The sequence below is a fragment of the Podarcis filfolensis genome, assembly GCF_964270895.1.
Source record: "Podarcis filfolensis genome assembly, chromosome: 2".
Classification (NCBI taxonomy): Eukaryota; Metazoa; Chordata; class Lepidosauria; order Squamata; family Lacertidae; genus Podarcis; species Podarcis filfolensis.
This window is the reverse complement of record NC_139605.1, coordinates 72,961,187-72,981,579: the sequence shown is the minus strand read 5'-3', so window position 1 is coordinate 72,981,579 and position 20,393 is coordinate 72,961,187. Positions and strand designations below refer to the sequence as shown.

At 44.5% G+C, this 20,393-nt stretch overlaps 1 long non-coding RNA gene across 1 annotated transcript in view; it reads left to right on the top strand.

Moving 5' to 3' along the window:
• Positions 1-4,028: 4,028 nt before the first annotated feature.
• The window catches only part of LOC310753276, a 61,727-nt gene continuing 45,362 nt past the window's right edge, over positions 4,029-20,393 (top strand). Inside the window, exons 1-2 of the long non-coding RNA XR_014543313.1 lie at positions 4,029-4,303; positions 9,659-9,719. This is a non-coding gene — a long non-coding RNA (uncharacterized lncRNA). The remainder of the gene's footprint in view (positions 4,304-9,658; positions 9,720-20,393) is intronic.

Below are 20,393 nucleotides of genomic sequence, written 5' to 3'. Positions count from 1 at the left end.
AAGCAGCTGAGGGCACTTTTACAACTGAAGTTGCAGTTTTGAGTACTCCTGAGGATCCCGGAAGGGCTGCAAGGTTTCAGAAATGACAGGAGAAGTGCTGCGATGCATTTTTTAGTGACCAGCGCTAGGCTCAGGATACAACTTATAGGGCCAAATTCAACTGAGTGGTCCCACTGGAGGAAGAGCAGCTAGCACAACAGGGCTCCCCCCATCTCTGTCATCAGAGTGGCTCAGGTGTGTGTCTCAGGAGAAGCCCCACAACAGTACACAAGGGAGGAGAGGGGAGATTGTTCTGGGGGCCAAGCAGAAATGCCTGCGATGACAGATTCCTGCCACTGAAAACAAAAAGTGGACAAAACATACAAAATCAAAATTCTCACTCTGTAGCAGACCTGGTTAGAGCTAGGGAAGCCCATGGTGCTTCTTTGTCATTTGGGACTACTGTACATACAATGTGAAGTACAGGTTGCATTTTTTGTCATTTAATAAATTAAAAATAGTATTAGTCCAGACCAGTGAACAGTAGATTCCATCTTCCTTTGCTTTCTGTTAGTAAAACAGGCCTTGGCTGACAGTTTCTGTCAAGAAGCTGTGGATGATTTTGGGCTATTTTAAATGTGCAGAACAAGCATATTGATGGTATCCCCCTACAATTGAACCACTACAGGCTGCAGGTTTCCCCATGTTAAAAGAAAAAAACAGGGTTGGCTGAACCATTAAGCAAAATAAGCATGTGCTTAGGGCATCAAGGGAAGGGGGGGCACCACTGAAATTTTCCATTGCCAGATTCTTAACATTCATGGTCAGAAATTGCTTAGCTGAGTGTTACTTTTCTGAGCTGAAGTATATTAAAATCCCAACAGAACAACTATGCAACAAGGCAGGCTGGATGCCGTATCTCTACTAAGCATAGAAGCAGATGTGTTACGTAAGGTTAGTTTTCAGGATTTGATTGAAGACTTTGCATTACAAAAAGTAGGGGAATTATTTTCAAGTATAAATAAAGTGGAAGTATACGAAAATAAACATTATTTTTCATCTTACTGTAGATTTTGTTTCCTTTTGAAAAATATAATTATATTTTACAGTTTATTATTGTTTATATTTTGAAATATATATATATATATATATATATATATATATATAGGGGCACCCAAATCTTTCAAGTGCTTAGGGCCTCTAAAGGTCCAGCCCTGTTAAAAAACAACACCACCAAACATCTCTGCTTGTGGAAAGCTAACATGGCAGAGAGAATAATTTAAGTTTAGCGTTTTTCCCTGTCTACATGTAGTGAGTTTTTTGTTTTACATAACTGGTGCATTAAAACACACAATCCCCTTTGCATTCTAAAGCAGTGCCTTTCCGGAGGGATGTCTCCCTCCATGTGCTATTTTTGCATGTTTGAATTGGATCTCACTTCAGCTCTCAAGAGAGCCCAAATCTGCTCAGAATCTCTTCTCACAGAATTCTCCAGGGGCCAGGTCATGATGCACTTCTTATTCTGGAGGCACTGGAAGAAATAGGCAAGCATTTCTAGATATGTGAACCAATGAATACAGCCTAAAGTAGAAGAGAAGCATGAAAATCTGCGGTGGGGACATGCTTTGCACCCATCAGAGTACTCCAGACTCACACTTCTGACCTGCTTTTAGTGATGTATTTAGCCCCCAAAATGCCTTTAGTCTCAGAGACTTTACATGTCTGGTGCTAAATAAGTGCTGAAAATATTCCACAGTAGAGCATGATGTTCTAGCTAGTTTGTGTTCCCCAGGGTGCTTTTGTGCTTGGACACCAGTGTAGATGTTCCAGCCGTAGGGACCAGATAGTTCAGATATCAAAGCCAAAGCATACTTTATGCCTTCTTCCTTTTGTCTGGACTGTCTTTTGCCTTTTAGGGGATCTGGGTTAGTTTCCCAGTGTTCAGAGCTGTTGGAAAGAAGCAGGAGGGAGCCAGGTTTAATTGCTACTTGAGGAATTATTGTGCGCGGAACTAATGCATAAATGCACAAGCCTGGAGGTTAGTGAGGGATACTATTTAGAGCAGCCTTCACTAACCTGCCGCCCTCCAGATGTTTTGGGACTGCAGCTCACATCACTGGTATGCTGGCTGAGGCTGATAGGTGTTGCCACCCAAAACATCTGGAGGGCAGCAGGTTGACGAAGTCTAATTTAGAAGGGTGCGTGTCTGACGCCTCTTCCTTCTCACTTCAGGCTGCATGTGATTGCTTGTCAAGAGTGTTTCTCTGGCAAGGAAATGGATTTAGCAGTTGTGCTTGAGTGGGTCAAACCAAACAAATGACCTGAAACAGCAGCAGTCTGACCTCTGCTGATAGCATTGGTAGAGCTATTAGGAAGTATTAAAAAAAACCCGCAGCATTATTACCATTTTATGCAAGGCTGGGTCTTCTGATCTTTGTGAGCATGACTGGGCGTCACCTGCATATTGATGCCACTGTGCTTCCAAGCTCCAGAAACCCTTCCTTCCCCAGCAGATTCATGGAGATGTTAAAGAGAGCAGGGGACATGCTGGTGACGGACTCCTGTAGCATCCTGCAAGCCAAAGGCCACTGAGTAGAACGGAAATTCCCCAGCACCACCTTTGGGAACATACTTTTTGGGAAGGCCTAGAGGCACCACGAAAACAGCACAAAGAGATCCAGGAGAATCAGCAAGGTCATCCTCCCCTGTCCATTCCTCAGCATTCACCATGGCAACCAAGGCAGTCAGCTCCAGAAATGAATTTAGCATGAGTAAGTCCTGTTTTAAAAGGGAAGTAGGAATGCTTTCTCTTTTAAGTTTTGCAGGTTTAGACACCCCCTCGGGTAGCTTCAGAAGGGGATTAGAAAACTCCACGGAGGATAAGGCTGTCCCTGGCCACTGCTTCCAGTATTGGAGGCAGTATACTCATGAATACCTAGGAATCTCAAGTGGGAAGAATGCTATGGCTTGCTGGCATGCTTCCCACAGGCATCTGGCTGGCCACTGAGAGAACAGGATGCTGGACTCTTCATATGTTCTTAGGGCCTTCCTGTGGTGAATCTACCACATCATGGGCTCTGATTCCTCATAGAATTATTTTATTTGGGAGGAATTCAGCACCACTGTTCAGACCCACCCCAAGAGTAATTGTTGAGCTTTTTAAGGCAAAGTTATTGAGGGAAAAAATCGCTGTTTTTCAGCTATTTTTTTAAGGGGAATCGGCAAAGATGACACTACCAGCATGACTTGCCATATGTCTGGATTTTCCTGGTTTCCTCCCAGACTGCATTATTCCAGGTATGTCCGTTATTCTAACTGCATTATTCCAGGTATGTCTCGGAAATTCCAGATATATGACAACCCTACCCATGCCCTGTTTTGGGGGGGTTCTCATTACCCTCCCCAGAGCAGATTTGGGGGAAGGCATAGGAGGACATTAGGAAAATGGGCTTCTGCTAGCCCACTGGGTTTGTTGAATCCAGTTCTTTAACGTCCATCTCTTGTGATAGGCCTCAAGTACTTCTGAATTCTAACCCAGCTATAGATGCAGATTTCCACATATTTTACTTTTTCCACAGCTTTCACAACACAAACTGCAAAATGTGATGGCAGCCACCAATTTAGATCACTTTAAAGAAGCTTTGACAAATTCATGGAGAACAAACCTACCAATGGTTTGCAGTCATGATGGCTGCATACTACTAGGGACTCAGCTATACAGCCGCAAATAAAACGTTTTAAGTGTGTTGTAAAGTGCATTATACAAATGTGACACTAGATGGTGATAGTGAGCTATGGCAAATGCAATATCTTTTTCAAAACTTTTTTTAAAAAAATAATTTTCGCAGCGTTTTTTATATGTGTCTAGATTTCACCTAGGATCACAGGTACTATGCTTCTGAATACCAGTCACTGGGGAGCAACAGCAGGCAAGGCCTACTGGTCCTATGATCTGCCTCTGAGTTTCCTGGAGGTATCTGATTGGCCACTGTGGGATGCTGGATCCAGTGTAGCATATTGGTTAGAGTGTTGGACTAGGATCTAAAATTTACCAGGCAAACTTAGGCCTGTCACAGTCTCTCAGCCTAACCTACCTCATAGGGTTCTTGTATGTCACCTTGAGCTCCTTGGAGGAAAGGAGGCCTATAATTATATTAAGGGCATAAATAAGCTTTTGGTCTGATCTAGCAGGGCTCTTATGTGAAATTGGTCTCCTACAGAATTTCAGCTCCTTATAGTTTAAATCTGGGTCATTTTTGGCAGATCTTCAGGAATATGCATATAGAACTGTGAACATTTTGACACTACTTGGAAAAGAAGGACAGTAAGTACCTGTGAGGCATAGCAGAGTTCCAAAACTCCCCTTTGAAGCTCTGTAGAATAAATGGCTCCCTGGGGATGATACAAGCAGTGGTGCTCTCAGTTAATTTTAGACCATTAAAATGGGAGGAGGGTGCTTGTCTTTAGGTGGTAATGTGTGTTACTTCAACAAACTGAATCAGGTGGACAAGAAACTGAATCAGCAACCCTCTTTGACCTAATTTTTTTTTAAAAGTATTTGAAATTCAAAACCATTACAATAAATGGGAGGAAAACTTTATTTTTAGGTGACTATAAAATGAAGAAAATAAAACTAATGCTATGGAAGAAATAGCAGTAGGAATGATATTTTAAATGGCTCAAACACCTTTTTTCCCCTCTGGTTGTTTTATGAAAAGGTCAACTATTTGAAAAATCGTCTTGGTGAGGAGTTATTTTCTGATTTTATAAGAAAGGCCTATTTGGTTGATAAAATATGAACTGTTTGAAAGATTTATAGGTGTCAGAAATCCTGCCTAACTTTTTATATTTAGAACAGCCGCACTGTGATATTTTAAAAACTGGTATTTACTCATGTAATCATTTGCTTTTTATGTGGGATGTGAACTGGGCATGTGACTACTGCGCTTGATACAAAGAGAGGTATGGGCAGAACAAAATGCTCAAATTTTACAATTTTGAAAACGGCAGTCCTGTAGGACAACAGCAAAGCAACCATCACCTGTGTTTACAGGCTACCCCCTTTATACTTTAGACAATAGCCTGCGTAATAGTTTTGAGTTAGCCCATTTTCTGCTTAGGTTGTTGAAGTTGCAAACTCTTTGCCATTAAAGGCAGAAAACAGATAAAGGTTCAAAACTTGTGCTAGTTGCCCTAGTGCAAGACATCTACTTTTATTTTAATAGACTTTTCACAGTTCGGAAAGTGATGGGGACATGTGTTGAAAAGTGTGATTATCAGGAAGACGTGTAAACACCCAGAAAGAAACTTAAGAATGAATGCTCCTTGTCATATAACCGCCCCACAAACAAATGAGAACAAATACTCATTAAAGACCACACATAGTCTTGCCACCACATTAGCTTTGCGCAAATAAATCAGGAGGAATGCTCAATAAATAGATCATCTAGAGACGCCCCTAGTGTGTTATGCAGATGAATCATATCCTGGATTTGAAGATTCTGATGGGCTGCTGATCTAAGCAATGAAAACACAGAATATTGGTCGTAAACCCTCATTGGTCACTTTGACAGGATGAGATCTCGTTATGGCTTTACCTTGTGGAAGTACTGATTCTGCGGCAGATGACTAATTTTCTCATCCTGTGGCTCCACTAAGATGTCAACTCAACGGAGGGTTTGCTTTTTGCATGTAGCAATGGAGCATATCTCGTGTCCATCAATTCCACACAGGTACCATCACTCTGTGACCGCAAAAACTGCAAGTCAAAGAAAAGTAGCCCCTGTGCAAAGACCTGAATATCCATGTATCTAATTTAAATATATTTACCTCCAGCTTTGTCGTCTCTGCTCCAATGGAATTGGGCTGCTGCTGCTGCTGCTTCTTTTACCGAACACACACACACACAACTATCCCCAGCTGTTTCCTGCTATGACTTGTGCCAACTGCTCAGCTGCTCTTGGAAAAGGAAGGAGATGTAGGCTATTGCCAGGCTGGTCAACTGGGAGCTTGTGAGGGAAACCTTAGATCTTACCCAGAAAGCAGATGGGAGGAAGCACTTCCTCTTCGTACGCTTCCTGTGTATTGTCTAAAGTGGGAACTTGCGCATCTACTCTGTGATGATGCATAATTTCTGCAGGTATAGATCCTGCATATTGCTGGGGCAGCACATAATCTGTGAGTTTTGGCTTTGCCTAGAAACCAAGAGGAGTTACTTCCCCCCCCCACCCCCATCTCTGTAATATTTTGAAGCCATTCTAGCTGTGCCAGAGCTTTCTCCTTTGGCAAGAGTTGGCTTTTCTTTTTTGGGACTAGTTTTCCTACTTTCCCGGTCAAACTGACTAGTTATAATGCTGGGGATTTTTCTGCCTCTCTCCATAACACATGCCTTGGCTTGGCTTGGCTTGAGTTTGTTCATATGCTTGAACTTTCTACAGTTATTTATACCTTTTTGCTGAGATAGGGAGCCCTCCTGGTAGTTCCTCCGCACTCAGAGGCTTGATGTATAGCGGCACAGGAGAGGGCATTCTCCGTGGTGGCTCCTAAGCTATGGAATTCCAGCAGTGTGCCTCTCACCTTCATTATACAGCTTTTGGAAGATGCATCTTCTTGTTCTGGCTTTTGACACTTGAGGTGAATGTTTTTAGAAGCCACCTTATTTTTACAGTTGTAAGTTGTATTAAATTGTTTTTAATATATTGTTTTAATGCTATAACCTGCCCTGGAATGCTTAGGGGGGGGCAGGTAGCAGGCATGCCAACTCTATGGGACCAAGGTGTTTTCGGCCCCCTCAATATCTGTTGGGAGAGGACTGAGCCCCCTCAATGCTGAGGGGGCAGGGAAGGCTGAGCATGGAGCTGAGCATGGCACAGCTTCAGTGGCTGGCTCCTCCCGAGTGCAAGGGAGGAGGAGCCGCTGCCCCTTTGAGCTGCACTGCTTCAGGCTCTGCCCTCAGCCTCCTCCCAATGATGTAATGATGCATGCACATCATGTGTTGTGCACATGACACCACACATGTGCACCACACACCAGGTGCCCTCAATCTGAGGTGGAAGTTGGCACTTCTGGTGGGTATTAAATGAATAAATAATACTTGACCTCTGATTTTGGCACACTTGCAGGGAAGGGCCACAGCTCAGTGGCAAAACATCTATTTTGAATGCAGAGGTTGAATCACTGCCTTCTGCAGGCAGGGCAGGAAAAGACCCCTTTCTAAATTGCCAGAGACGTGCTACCTCTCAGTGCAGAGCTGATCTGAGCAATGCAGGCCAGCGATCAAACTTTGTAGTCGACAGCTTCCAAAGTTGTGTAGGATGATGGGGGATAGATGCAGATGTCATTTTGTTGTCTTCCAGATGATGCCAGTTGCTGCATCATTAGCCATTTCTTGATAATCTTAGCTGTGAACACCCTAGTTTTTGTGAAGGCTTTAAAGGTGGTCCACTGTAGCATCTTGATTTCACCTATTTCTCTCAAAGGCTTGTGGGTTTTATACAACTGATTACATGGAAAATGGATGGAAGACATGTGTTTTTGGTTCAAATAAAAGGAGAGGAGGGGAAAAAGTACGGACACAGGCAGCACTGGTTCCAGCAATTTACTGCAGAATATCTGAACCAGATGCTGTTAAACCATAATTCCAAGCAATTTGCCAGAATTATGTATCTACTTTAATCTTTTGAGTCAAAGTTAGGCTATGCATGGTTTGCATTACTTGTATATATAAACAAAACTGTGATGCGATTACAGCTAATATGAGACAGATAATGATAAACAGGCATGATTTCACTAACTGCTGTCCTAGCTGGGGGAAAATTGCAGCTTTCTTTGCTAACTGGGGATAGTCTATCATAAAAGAGTCTTCAAAATGTGGCTGCCCAGATGAAGACATTTCCAACAATTTCATTATTCATAGCTATGCAGAAGCAATGTGGAGATTCAGCAGACTTTTGTCCCAGTTTTTAGTGACAACAAAGGCTGGCCCTTTAGAGGTCAGACTATAGCAATTAGATCTGCCTTCCCCAACATTAGTGCCCTCCAGGTTTTGTTGAACTCTCAGCTCCCATCAGGCCCAACCAGCATGGCCAATGGTCCGGAATGATAGGAGTTGTGGTCTAACAATATCTGAAGGGCACCAGGTTGGAGAAGGGTGACTTAGATGTAACGACATGGGGGGAATGTATTTGCATGAATTGATCAGTGGTTTGGCACCTGTGGTCCCACAGATGTTGCTAGACTACGCTTTCCACCGTCACAGGCCATTGACCATATTGTCTGGAGCTGATGGGAGTTGGAGTCCAACAACATCTGGAAGACAGCACCATAAATTGTCCCACAATAGAGCCACAATAGACAAAAAAAGAGTTGCTCATGGGAATCCTATTATGTAAGGTACCATTTTAGCAAATTATGAGCTGTTGAGTCTGGCATATGCTGAGAAACAAAAATTCACCTTGGAACAACGGAGTAGGGAAACAGATGACTGCTAACCATATGAAGATGATAGCCATGGAAACATCTGCTGCATGGCAGCCGTACCCATCTGGAGAGGCCTATAGAATCTGTCACATGAGAAATCAAGGATGAAGACAAATGTGGCATTTTTAGAGCAGTGAGGACCCCAGTTCTATTCAGTCCAAGCATATATTTTCTCTCCAAGGTCAAGCTCTGAAGCAGAAGCTGGCTGTGCATGAGGCTCCTGTGATGATCTCCCCCTCCCAATTCCTGGAGCAGTTTTGCGCTTAAAAAAATAAAATGAATACTAGTTTATTAGTTACATGAGTTTTAAATAATGAACTTGTTCATTGCTTGATTAAATCTCCATGGTTTGTATATGAGAAACAATGAATTGAAACAAATTGCTTCCTTTTATATACTGTGGTACCTCGGTTTATGAACTTAATCCGTTCTGGAAGTCCGTTCTCAAACCGAAATTGTTCTTAAACTGAGGCACACTTTCCCTAATGAGGCCTCCTGCCACCGGTGCCCTTCCACCGTTCGGCTTCTGGTCTTGGACTGAGGTAAAGTTCACAAACCAGGACACACTTCTGGTTTTGTGGAGTTCGTAAACCGAATACAGTGTTACCTCGGGTTACAGACACTTCAGGTTACGGACGCTTCAGGTTACAGATTCCGCTAACCCAGAAATAGTACCTCGGGTTAAGAAATTTGCTTCAGGATGAGAACAGAAATCGTGCTCCGGCGGTGCAGTGGCAGTGGGAGGCCCCATTAGCTAAAGTGGTGCTTCAGGTTAAGAACAGTTTCAGGTTAAGAACGGACCTCCGGAACGAATTAAGTTCATTCTGTAGTTCGTAAACAGGGCTGTTCTTAAACCAAGGTACCACTGTAAATAGTGACTATATGTATTACAGTTGGCATTGGCTTAGAAAAGACATTCCCCCTGGGATGAGAGAGAATGCTTTTTCTAACATGACACCTGATACTCAAGGTTGTTTTTTTTTAAAAAAAAGATTATCTTTTTTTAGTAGACGCAGAGGTTTTTAAATTATGACTGAACTATATGCAGCCCATTACTAAAATGCAGAATGATGTGCTTAAATGTTGGTGTAGTGTAGTGCTTAAAAAAATATCAAAGCTGGAAAGAATGCTTGAAGCACGTGGGGAGGACAAGACTGATGGCTCAATGTCAGATTGCTGTTATGCATGTCTGTCATTTCAGTTGCAAAGCACAGAGGAAATTGGGAGGAAGCTGAGCTTGCACTATTGCTGAACAATTCATGGTAAGATCTGTTCTGATATTCCATTAATCTCCCCACCCATTTCCACGGCTGTCTGGGTTTCCAAGTAGTTGCAGAGGTGTGGCACTGCTTAGTTTACTGTATAACAGGAAGCTACAGCTAACTGCCTCTCCATACAGTTCTATCCACAATACAATATGCATTTAAGCAGATGCCATTTTGTTAGTGGTTATCTATTTCCACGCAGGGTGTCATAATTATATTTAACATTATAGAACTCGCTAATACAATAGAGTCTTACTGTCTGACCGTTTTAAAATAGAAATTCTGGCTATCTACCTGTACACCTGTGCAACTGCTTGCATGCAAATAGCATCACAGCTAATTCAAATGTATGATTATCTAGATATTTTCCAGGTTGTTTGAACCGGAATGATGCCGTTTCTGCTTATCTAAGGCCATTCATCTAAATTGAATTGTACTGTAGTTCTGGCTGCTATTCTATGTATATTCCTTACCAGCTGCCCACAAAGCCTCCCACAAAATATAATTGCAATTTTGCTCGCTGAAATGGGATCTCAGTTTAGCAAATAGCATATGCCACTGCATCAATATTGTTTCACACCTCTCCAATCTCTGAGCAGTGTGAGATTCCAGGGGTTCCAGATGCTTACCCAGAGTTTGGTTTCCTCAGAATGAAGAACAGCAGAGACTGTGGTGTCTTTAGAATATATGGCTTATTTACACATACTGTATATGCAACCTGAGCCTCTAGTGGGGGCTCACAGCATTAACACCCCAAGAGGGTCTTGCTTCTCCCATAGCCACAGCCTTGGATTCCAACAGAAATCTGTCTCCCAGCTGCCCAGCCTGCTTCCAGCTTCCAGCTCACATCCCTCAACTCTGGCCTTTGTCTTTGTAACTACCAGCCAGTTGATGAAAGGTCGCCCACCCATTTGCACTCTGGCACAGAGCCACTTCCTTTGTTACCTTAACGACCCACACTAAAGCCGTTATCAAGAAACTTGTCTGGCTGTTTCAGCAATTGGATACTTGTTGGATCCAGGAATTAGAAGGGACTCAGACATACAGCCTAACCCCACTCCCAAACTCACAACGACATATTTGAATAGATGGTTTCCATCAGTGGGGAAGCTGCATGCTCCGCTACAGGGGGCGGAGAGCAGGCGGGGGCATTGCTGGTGCCCCCCAGGGGGGTGATACATGCCTGGGGGGCGTGGTGTGCTGCCCGCAGGGGCGTAGTGCGTGTTCTGGGGGTGTGATGTGCTGTCTGGGGGGTGTGGCGCCCGGTGCTTGCGCGGGTACACGGCGTATGTCGGGGGGGCGCCGCGATGACACCCTACTGGAATAGTGGTGCCAGGGACAGTCCGCTCCCTCTGCACCCCCGTTCCTCCGCCAGTGGTTTCCATACATTTTGTAAAACCCTTTTCTTTTGTGTGGTTAGAGATTAAAGCATAGTTTCCAGAAATAAACTGACACTACTGACACGAAGTACTGTAGTAGTTTCTGCTTCTGTCCAAAGACTTGTTCCAGTGTTAATATGGGAACGGATCATACTGTGTGTCAGTGGCTCATAGGATCGGCTTTTAAGATATGTGATTTGCTCAGTGCACTGTGCTGCTAACAATGTAAACCATTATACTGCTGACATCAGGCACAAACTATTTTATTTTAATGCAGCCTTCTTTATTTTGGTGAGACTTAGGCAGGAGCCATGCTGGTTGTTGGAACCGATCCTTAGCAAACAGCCAGTTAAAACATTATTGAGGTCATAGATGGTAAAGAACTCCTAAGCCCCATCTGGTCCTTCTCTTTACTAGTTGCATAATGCTCCCTGTACAACATTCCCATGGGCTTTTCCCAGTCTAGCCAGAAATCACTTCATTCCCTTTGTTAGGCTGTTTTCCCGTCATCATTCTCTCTATTTCCAATCTCTGTTCAGGCTATGACTACTAAGGCTTATTTATGCAGCCCAAATGGTATTACCCACACATAGGAGGGAGATCTCAGCAGGCTTGGGGGAGGGGGGAGAACCTGAAGATTTGTACAGGATTACAAAAAAAATCTTCAGGAAAACCTCCTCTAAGTTCCCACCCCTAACTTTGAAACCAGTTCAGTGAGAATAGAGTATGCTTGTTGTTGACTGTTGGAAGGGGGGGGGGGAGAGAAATGGAAAACTTGTGGGAGGAATGGAACAGAATGGAATATCCCTGAAAAGTGCATGGATGGAAGGAACAGTGAACAGGAGCACTCCAGGCCGTGACATTTTAATGGTTGGCTTATTTTAATTGGAACTTCCCCCCCTTTTTTTCTTTTTTGCTGTTGGTTCATTCTATCTGCGCTTGGCAGATCCCCAAGACCTAAGTGAGTCTGGGGAATCAGAGAAAAATAATTATATGCACAAAAAAGGGGAACCTGCAAAATTATGTCCCTTCATCAAACTTTCCCTTTGAAACCTAATTGCAGTCTGCTGCTATTGGGTCCATTCTCCAGTAATTCTACTGGGTTTTCTTACCAATCCAGATGAGCACCCAAGCCCAAGCCCAAAGCAGATAAGTTAGTCATCAATGATTATCATGGGGGGCGGGGAATACTTTTATGTCAACCAAAATAATTTTGTTGCCTTGTAAACAGCATACAAAGATGTAACTCTGGGTACGAACACTTCCTCCCCAGAGCCCTCCAGAATTACAGGTGTGAAATTCTGCAATGGAAAGCCTTTTTTACTTGCTTAGGGTCTCTATGTGTTTTTAGAATCCTTCTATTAAAATATCTTGTTCTTTTAATGCTACCATCACCACAGAGGTGACTGTGTATATTGATTGAAAATATATTGTATTGTAAATTTTAAATAAATGTTTTTTCGGGGTGCGGGGGAAGAATCCTTCTAGGGTTCTAATTACACGGGGAGCCTAAATGAGTAGAACCAACTCCCTTCTTATTCTTCCAAATCATGGCAGGTGATAGGGAGGGGAGGAGGCAGGAAAGTCAGCAGAAAAAGAAAGTGGAGTGGGAGTTCTCCCCCTCTCATAATAACAGAATGTGGGGTCATCCACCGATGCTGCATGTTGGAAGAAAACAAAAGAAAATCCTCCTTCACACAGTACATAGTTGAACTATAGGATTTGCTCCCACTTGAATGGCTGTAAAAGATGAGGCGAATCCATGGGGGATAAAGCTATTAATGGCTACTTGCCACAATGGCTATGATCTACCTCCACTGTTTGGGTGCAGTTTGCCTCCAAACGCCAGTTGCTAGAATCACAAGTGGGTAGGGCGCTGTTGCACTCACAGCTTGCTTGCCGACTTTCCACAGGCATCTAGCTAGAGAACAGGATGCCCGGACTTGACAAGTATTTGGCCTGATTCAGCAGAGCTCATCTTGTGTTCATCCTCATGCTCACTCTCTCTCAACAGGCAAGGGAATTAGATGTTCACATCAAAATGTGGGTCTCCTTTGCTGCACAGTTCTGTTTATTTATTTTCTGCAATTTCTTCTTGTTCAGTGTTTCTGAAAAGGTGTGCTGGGTTACGGCTAACATCCTGGTATGACAAGAGCACTATGAGGGAAGAAATTTGCCTGCTAGCTTTTTGGAAGGATTTAATGTCAATGAAAACACATTCTGCGTACAGATAGGTAATCCTTGGACAGTATGTGGAATGTTGTGGCAGAACCGAAGGACCATTTGAACTGGTTTGGCGTTGAATATCATACATGCTTCAGGGCTGACAAATAAGCTATAATTCTGTTGAGGGTACCACTGAAACAACAAACCCCAAGAGTTCAGTTGGTCGGTGACAGCTGAAACCAGAGGCTTGAATTACAGTGGGCCTTGACAACAACCAAGAACAGTTATGGCATTCTTTATTTTCCTGCAAAAATATGTTTTATGCCTTTGCTGTCAATGAGAAAATAACTTTAATTGGCCTTGTGCATTTAAAATAGAGTCACATACAGTGGTACCTTGGGTTAAGTACTTAATTCGTTCCGGAGGTCCGGTCTTAACCTGAAACTGTTCTTAACCTGAAGCACCACTTTAGCTAATGGGGGCCTCCCACTGCCGCCGCGCCGTCAGAGCACAATTTCTGTTCTCATCCTGAAGCAAAGTTCTTAACCTGAAGCACTATTTCTGGGTTAGCGGAGTCTGTAACCTGAAGCGTATGTAACCTGAAGCGTATGTAACCCGAGGTACCACTGTACTTGTATAAGTGTGTTTGCACATACATGCACACACACACACACACACACACACACACACACACACACACACATACTATATCCATTTGTGTGTATGTTTAAATACAGTGTTCAGTGATACAAGGAGAAAAAAGGAACAAAGAAAGTTGCATTATTGTCTGCAAGCAGACACAGTTCAGCCACATTGTATAACCTAAGACTTTAAAAAGTTTTGAAGTGAAGATCCAGAAATGCTCATGAAGTTTACACTTCCCTTTGTCCCACAATTTATTTATTTATTACATTTATATACAAGGAGATCAGGGTGGTGTAGATGGTTCTCCTCCTTCCCATTTCGTTCTCATAACAACCCTGTGAGGTAGGTCAGGCTAAGAGATGGTGACTGGCCCAGGGTCACCCAGTGAGCTTCATGGCTGAGTGGGGATTCGAACCCTGGTCCCCCAGATTTCTATTTCCATTTCCATGATTTCTAGGCACGGGTCTGAGAAGTTTTTTTTTTTTTGTTCCACAGCTTTCTCCAGGAAAACCCACCATTTACTGCTGAATTGGAACAAACATCAATCTGCAGAAAACCCAACTGACATTTGTTCCAATTCAGCAGTAAATAGCAGGTTTTCCTGGGGAAAGTGGTGGGACAAAAAATAAACCTCTGGGATCTGTGCCTAGAAATCATGGTACAAATGGGAATGTGGATGAGCCCAAAGATAGAAAGTGAAAAGAGGGTGGCAGCGAGAGAGAGAAAAGATCATGCCCCGTTAACATACTTTTGGTTTTTCCAGAATGCCCGCTTTTGACTCGGACCCAATCATTTTTGATCACCAGCATGCAGCACCCATTACACGCAAGGGAAAAAGCTCCAGGAGAAAGGATGGGTGACCTTAATGCAGAATTTTCTTTCCTTACTTGGATCTCTCCTACTATATACCGAAAGGATGGTTGCAAAGGGGAATATTTCTCAAGCATCCAGCCAGCAGCCTGGTTTGCAGATCAGTGAAACTTATCCACATTCCTCTTTCCTCCGCTGTTACGAGACACAGTCCATGCATTAACGCTCTGTGTCTGAGCACCTTTTCTTTTTTGCTCCACGGAATCCCTCTGTTTAAAGCTCAGTATGAGCAAACAGCTATCAGTGGAAACCCTGACTTGACCTTTGCTCCGACTGAGTGCTAAAGAGTGGGTTTTCACAGGGTAAGCTCAGGGCAATGCTCAGGCATGGAGCTTTAAATTATGGACCTGTGCCTGGAAAGAGTGGGGCAGAAAGTAAGAGTGGATAAGCTCAGCATTTCCATTGCTTTGCCTACCAAAGTTCCCATTTGACCATGGGCATAGCCAAAGGGGGAGGGCGGCAGGGGGCAGCTTCCCCCCTAGGTCAAGTAAAACAATAGAAATATTTAACTTAACTGACTAATCACACTGGTTCTGCCCCCCCCTAACAAAAGTCCTGCCCCCCCCAACAAAAATCCTGGCTACGTCCATGCATTTGACCCTATTCACAGTGAGCAGAATGTTGGCAACCCGGAGAATGGAACTCTCAGCCCCTCCATTTGAGCCAAACATCTCTTTAGGGAGGGAGGGAGGGAGTCTAACTTCCACAGCTGTCATGGATTCCTGCAGTGGGCTACAGGAATATTATTATATTATTATCTGACCCAATAGTAGCTGAAAGAGCACAACTTGATTCTCTGAGAGAAAATGCTAGCTCACTAGGAGAGAGATTAAATCTTGGAACACCTCTGGAAAGTTGTATTGATTTACAGGATATTTTAAAATGATTTCCTAGTCAAATTAGCAAAAATGTATGGAAGTTGTAATAGTAATTTTTAGGAGGCAGCTGTGTCAGATATATCCGGTTGGACTGTGCATTTATTATTTTTATATAGAAAAGAATAGACATAACAATCCAGCCTTTTAAATATAAGTAATGTTAGTGGGAGCTTTAAACATATGTACTGTACATGCTTAACTTCTTTCAGTGAAATCAGTGGTGCTTGGGTTGTATGGGGACCTGGGTAGGTATGGGAATTCTACAGGACACTGTTCCCTTTCATTTGCTACAAAAATCAGATAAAGATTAAAAATTCATATGACCCTGCAGTGACGGATTTATCAGTTGCAGACAAGTTGTTAACAGTTTATCAATGGAAAAGCAAGACAGAGCAATAGTTTTAAAAGATTTGGTATGTGGCATCTCTTTTTTCAGATGAAATGTAGCACAATGAACATGTAAGGATCACTTATTTACTCCAGACGTCATTCCTGAAGGTAGTGCATCTGTGGTAGGGACACCACATTTTCTCAGCATACAGACTCAGCATCTTGACATAGGGAAAATGTGGAACTCCTGTTAAGAACAAAGGAAGCTTCCATATACTTCTGAGTCACACCATTTGGTCCATCCAGTTCAGTACTGTCTACAATGAGGAGCAGTAGTTTTTCAGGGTTTTAGACAGCAGTCTTTCGATGCCCTCCCTGAAGATGCCAGAATTGAACCTGGAAACCTGCAAAGCATGGGCTGTACCCCTGAGCTGTGGTCCTCTAGAGCAGGGGTAGTCAACCTTTTTATACCTACTGCCCACTAATGCATCTTTCTTGATGGTAAAATTTCCTTACCGCCCACCAGTGCTCGATGGAAGAAGGATTCAGCTTGTGCCCTAGAACCCCCTACTGCCCACCTAGAATCCTGAAATGCCCACTAGTGGGTGGTAGGGACCGGGTTGACAATCCCTGCTCTAGAGAGTGCTGTGTAGAATGCGGTTATGTGCCATGGCGTCACCTGCTGGAAATTCCTTGTGCTGTACACACAGCGAGGAACCACACAAGTGCACAATACCAGACTCATTCTATAAACTACCTTTCCTCCTTCCTATTTTCAGACCGTACTTTCTCACCCATTTCCTTCCCTGGAGTGTACATCCATCCATGTTGGATAAAAGGAGAGGAGAAAAAAGTAAGGATCACCTTTCGCAGGTGCACATAAATCACTGAGGATAAGCAGGGGGTGGGGAATATGCTAATTAATAAATATTGAGCATCTGTCACACCCCCGCCCACTTTGACCAGTGCAGCCAGTACCACCGTTCTCAGTCTGCAATCACCAGTGTTTCAGTGTGTGGCTGGCTGCAAAGATTTCCTAACCATCTGCAGGTTCTCTTTCTGGCTTTTGTAGGCAGGTACAGTTCAAACATGGGACGCGGGTGGCACTGTGGGTTAAACCACAGAGCCTAGGACTTGCTGATCAGAAGGTCGGCGGTTCAAATCCCCGCGACGGGGTGAGCTCCCGTTGCTCGGTCCCTGCTCCTGCCAACCTAGCAGTTCGAAAGCACGTCAAAGTGCAAGTAGATAAATAGGTACCGCTCCGGTGGGAAGGTAAACGGCATTTCCGTGTGCTGCTCTGGTTCGCCAGAAGCGGCTTAGTCATGCCAGCCACATGACCCGGGAGCTGTATGCCGGCTCCCTCGGCCAATAAAGCGAGACAAGCGCCGCAACCCCAGAGTCGGTCACGACTGGATCCAATGATCAGGGGTCCCTTTACCTTTTACAATTCAAACATTAAAACAACTTCGAAACTGGCATGATGTATGCATCTGTGTTAGCAGTGAATATGCTAAAGAGTAACAATCTCTTGAAATTATTCTTATTCTTGGGAGGAGGGTCTCAAAAAGTTATTGACTGTATCCAGCACCTGGACCAGGGTAATTTTAACCAGCAGGGAAGCACCTGGAATGAAAAGCAATAAGGTTTTGCAATGCTGCTAGTTTGCATTTGCTGATTTCTTGCATGCAGTGTTTGTATTAGTATAGTTTTCAGTAGAGTTTCTTATTTATAGCTGTGGGAACATAAGCCCCTCTCAGTTGAGATGCTTTTGCCTCGTTTGATTAGCCATCTATTCTTTTTACCCTGCAGATTAAAAGCACCTCCCAAATAGGGACTCTTTCCCCTTTACAATGAACAATTGTAAAAGACAGAAGCGGAGGCAGGGAGGAAGCAGCACAGCATCTTAACAGACGCTGACACTGACACTGACACAACTTGCTCACTTCCGGGATCAGTTCATTCTTATTAACGTTTTCACCACACCTTTGTACTCGCATCAGAAAGGTGGATAACGACCCCTCTCTGGCTAAATGATATACATTGTGGGGTATGGGATGGGGAACCATGTTGTGCATTGGAGGGCAGATGCTCACGCTCCCTTCACGCAGCACAGATTTTAACACATTTACTGCTTCTTTGAAGGTTGCAGAGGGCGCCTTTCCACGTTTTCAGTGCATACTTATTGGTGGTCTGCGAATCAGGGCTAGTAGTGATTTTCAGTACCGAATCTGGAGGTTGGTAGTCTTGACTTTTAACGTGCAGAAAAAGCCGTTCCTGGGGGGGAAAAACCGCCCCTTAAATGCCGCAATCTTTGCCGTTGAGGCTTCAGCAGATGCACACCCAGCGGCGTCTGTTGCTCCCAACCCCCCATCCCTTTCATCGTAAGACCCTTCATCACAGACACACACTGCAGCCCCGCCCCTCTTTTAAGGAGGCCATTCGTTCACCCAAGAGAGCGACGTACGTGTGTGTGTGTGTGTAGTGTAGGGGGGGGGGCAGCAGCTCCTCCCCTGTAAAAGGAGACTGTCTGCAACCCAGCCATCCCTTCCCCCCTACCAGGCGCAAATGGGAGCCGACCGGCTTGGCAGAGCACGTACCGCACGTGCGCCTGCCAAGGCGGAAGGGGGCCAGGAACCGGCGGGGTCTCTCTCCCTCTCTTTGCCTGTCAAAGGCACCTCGTACAATGGCGCAAGCACGTGCGCGCCTCGCTCTGGGGCTTCCCTCCCTCCCCTCTTCTCCTTTCTCTTTGCCGGCCCCGCCCCCTGTGCCGACACACCCCTCGCTCCTAGCCAATCGCGAGGCGGAGACGTGCCGCTGCCCGGCCGCACGATGCCTCTTCTCCGCCCACCCGCCTCCCCCCCGCGCTTTAGTGCCGCAACGCCGCTTCGGGCAGCACCCGAGGCTGAGCTGGGGAACGGGCGAGTCCTGCGCCGGACCGGACCGGCCACGTGCGCTGCGGAGGAGGAGCGGGCCAGGCGGAGGAGACTTGGCCTGCGCGCTTCTCCGCGAGCGGCCGAGAGAGAGAGACTTTTCTTGGGGGAAGTCGAACTCCCTTCGCCACCATCAGATTCTTTTAAGACCATGCGCACAGCTCGCCGCTGTGTCTGTAGCCGTTCGCTTAATAAGGTTGCAGGGAGGGACTCTATCGCAGTCAAAAGCAGGCGACGCTGGCCAAATGCCAGACAATAATAGCTCATCGGCCGCGCAAGGAGTATTCCCCTCCCCACCCCAAACTCCGCGATAAATAAGGCGGGCAGAGTTAACCCATTTCCAGAGCCTACGATGATGTGCATCGGGGTGCGGGGAGGACACCTGCCTCCCCATTGCGTTTTATTTTAGACGATACGTGATGATTAGCCCCCCAGGAACACGGATCAGGAATTCTCCCGGCAACAAATGCTTTAATGCTTTCCGTTGTTGTCGTTGCAAATCTTTGAAATGAACCTTGAGGGCCGCCCTTTAGTCAGGACGGCTGCCTTTCCAAAGACCCTCTGGCCACCATATCTGGAAAGTCCGCTTAGGAAACAACCCAACTGCAGGCAGGCAGAGATGTGGTATGAACCCAGACTAATATGCTAGTGCTTCTGTGGTGTGGTTAGGGCATCAGGCAAGGACCTGGGAGACCACAGTTGAAATCCCCACTCTTGTCATGAAGCGCACTGGGTGACCTTAGGCCACTCACTGTCTTTCAGCTTCATGTACCTCACAGAGCTCTTGTAAGGATAAGAATCATGTATACCACCTTGAGCTCCTTGAAGCAAATGTGGTATATAAATATAATAATAATAATAATAATAATAATAATAATAATAATAATAATGTGAACTGATTGTTGTGAGCTACTATCAGTGGAGTTAGTTAATTTCCAGTTTTGTTGTGGTTTAAGAATTTGCAATGATGATAATAACGATGAACGCACCTCAAAAGCTAGGCACTGTACGTTATCTATGTTAAGAAGGAGAAACTCTTTCTAAAAAGGACTAGACCATAAGGAAAGGAAGGAGATGGAGAGGCCAGGAGAAGACGCACGTTTTCAAACACTGCAAGAAGGAAGAAATGTGAGGTTTTCAGAGATGGTAAGTGCCACAAAAATGGGCAGGGGCTGCCAATAAGAGAAAAGACCTGAAATAGGAGGAGTAATCCAAAGGGCAAGCTAAGACAAGAACATTGCCAGAGTGAAGATGATGAGAGGTCAAATAAAGAAAAAAGGAAGAGTTAGATAATAGGATGCCAAAAAGTGGAGCAGTGACTTTATTATTCAAAGTAAAGAAATGGAAGCTAATGAAGGGAGTATTAGAAAGCAATGTGGGTAGAATGAGAAAAAAGTGAAATGAGCCACAGAATTGAGACTGGAGAGGAGAGAGAATGAAAAATATGCACATAAGAAAGAAGAGAATTATAAT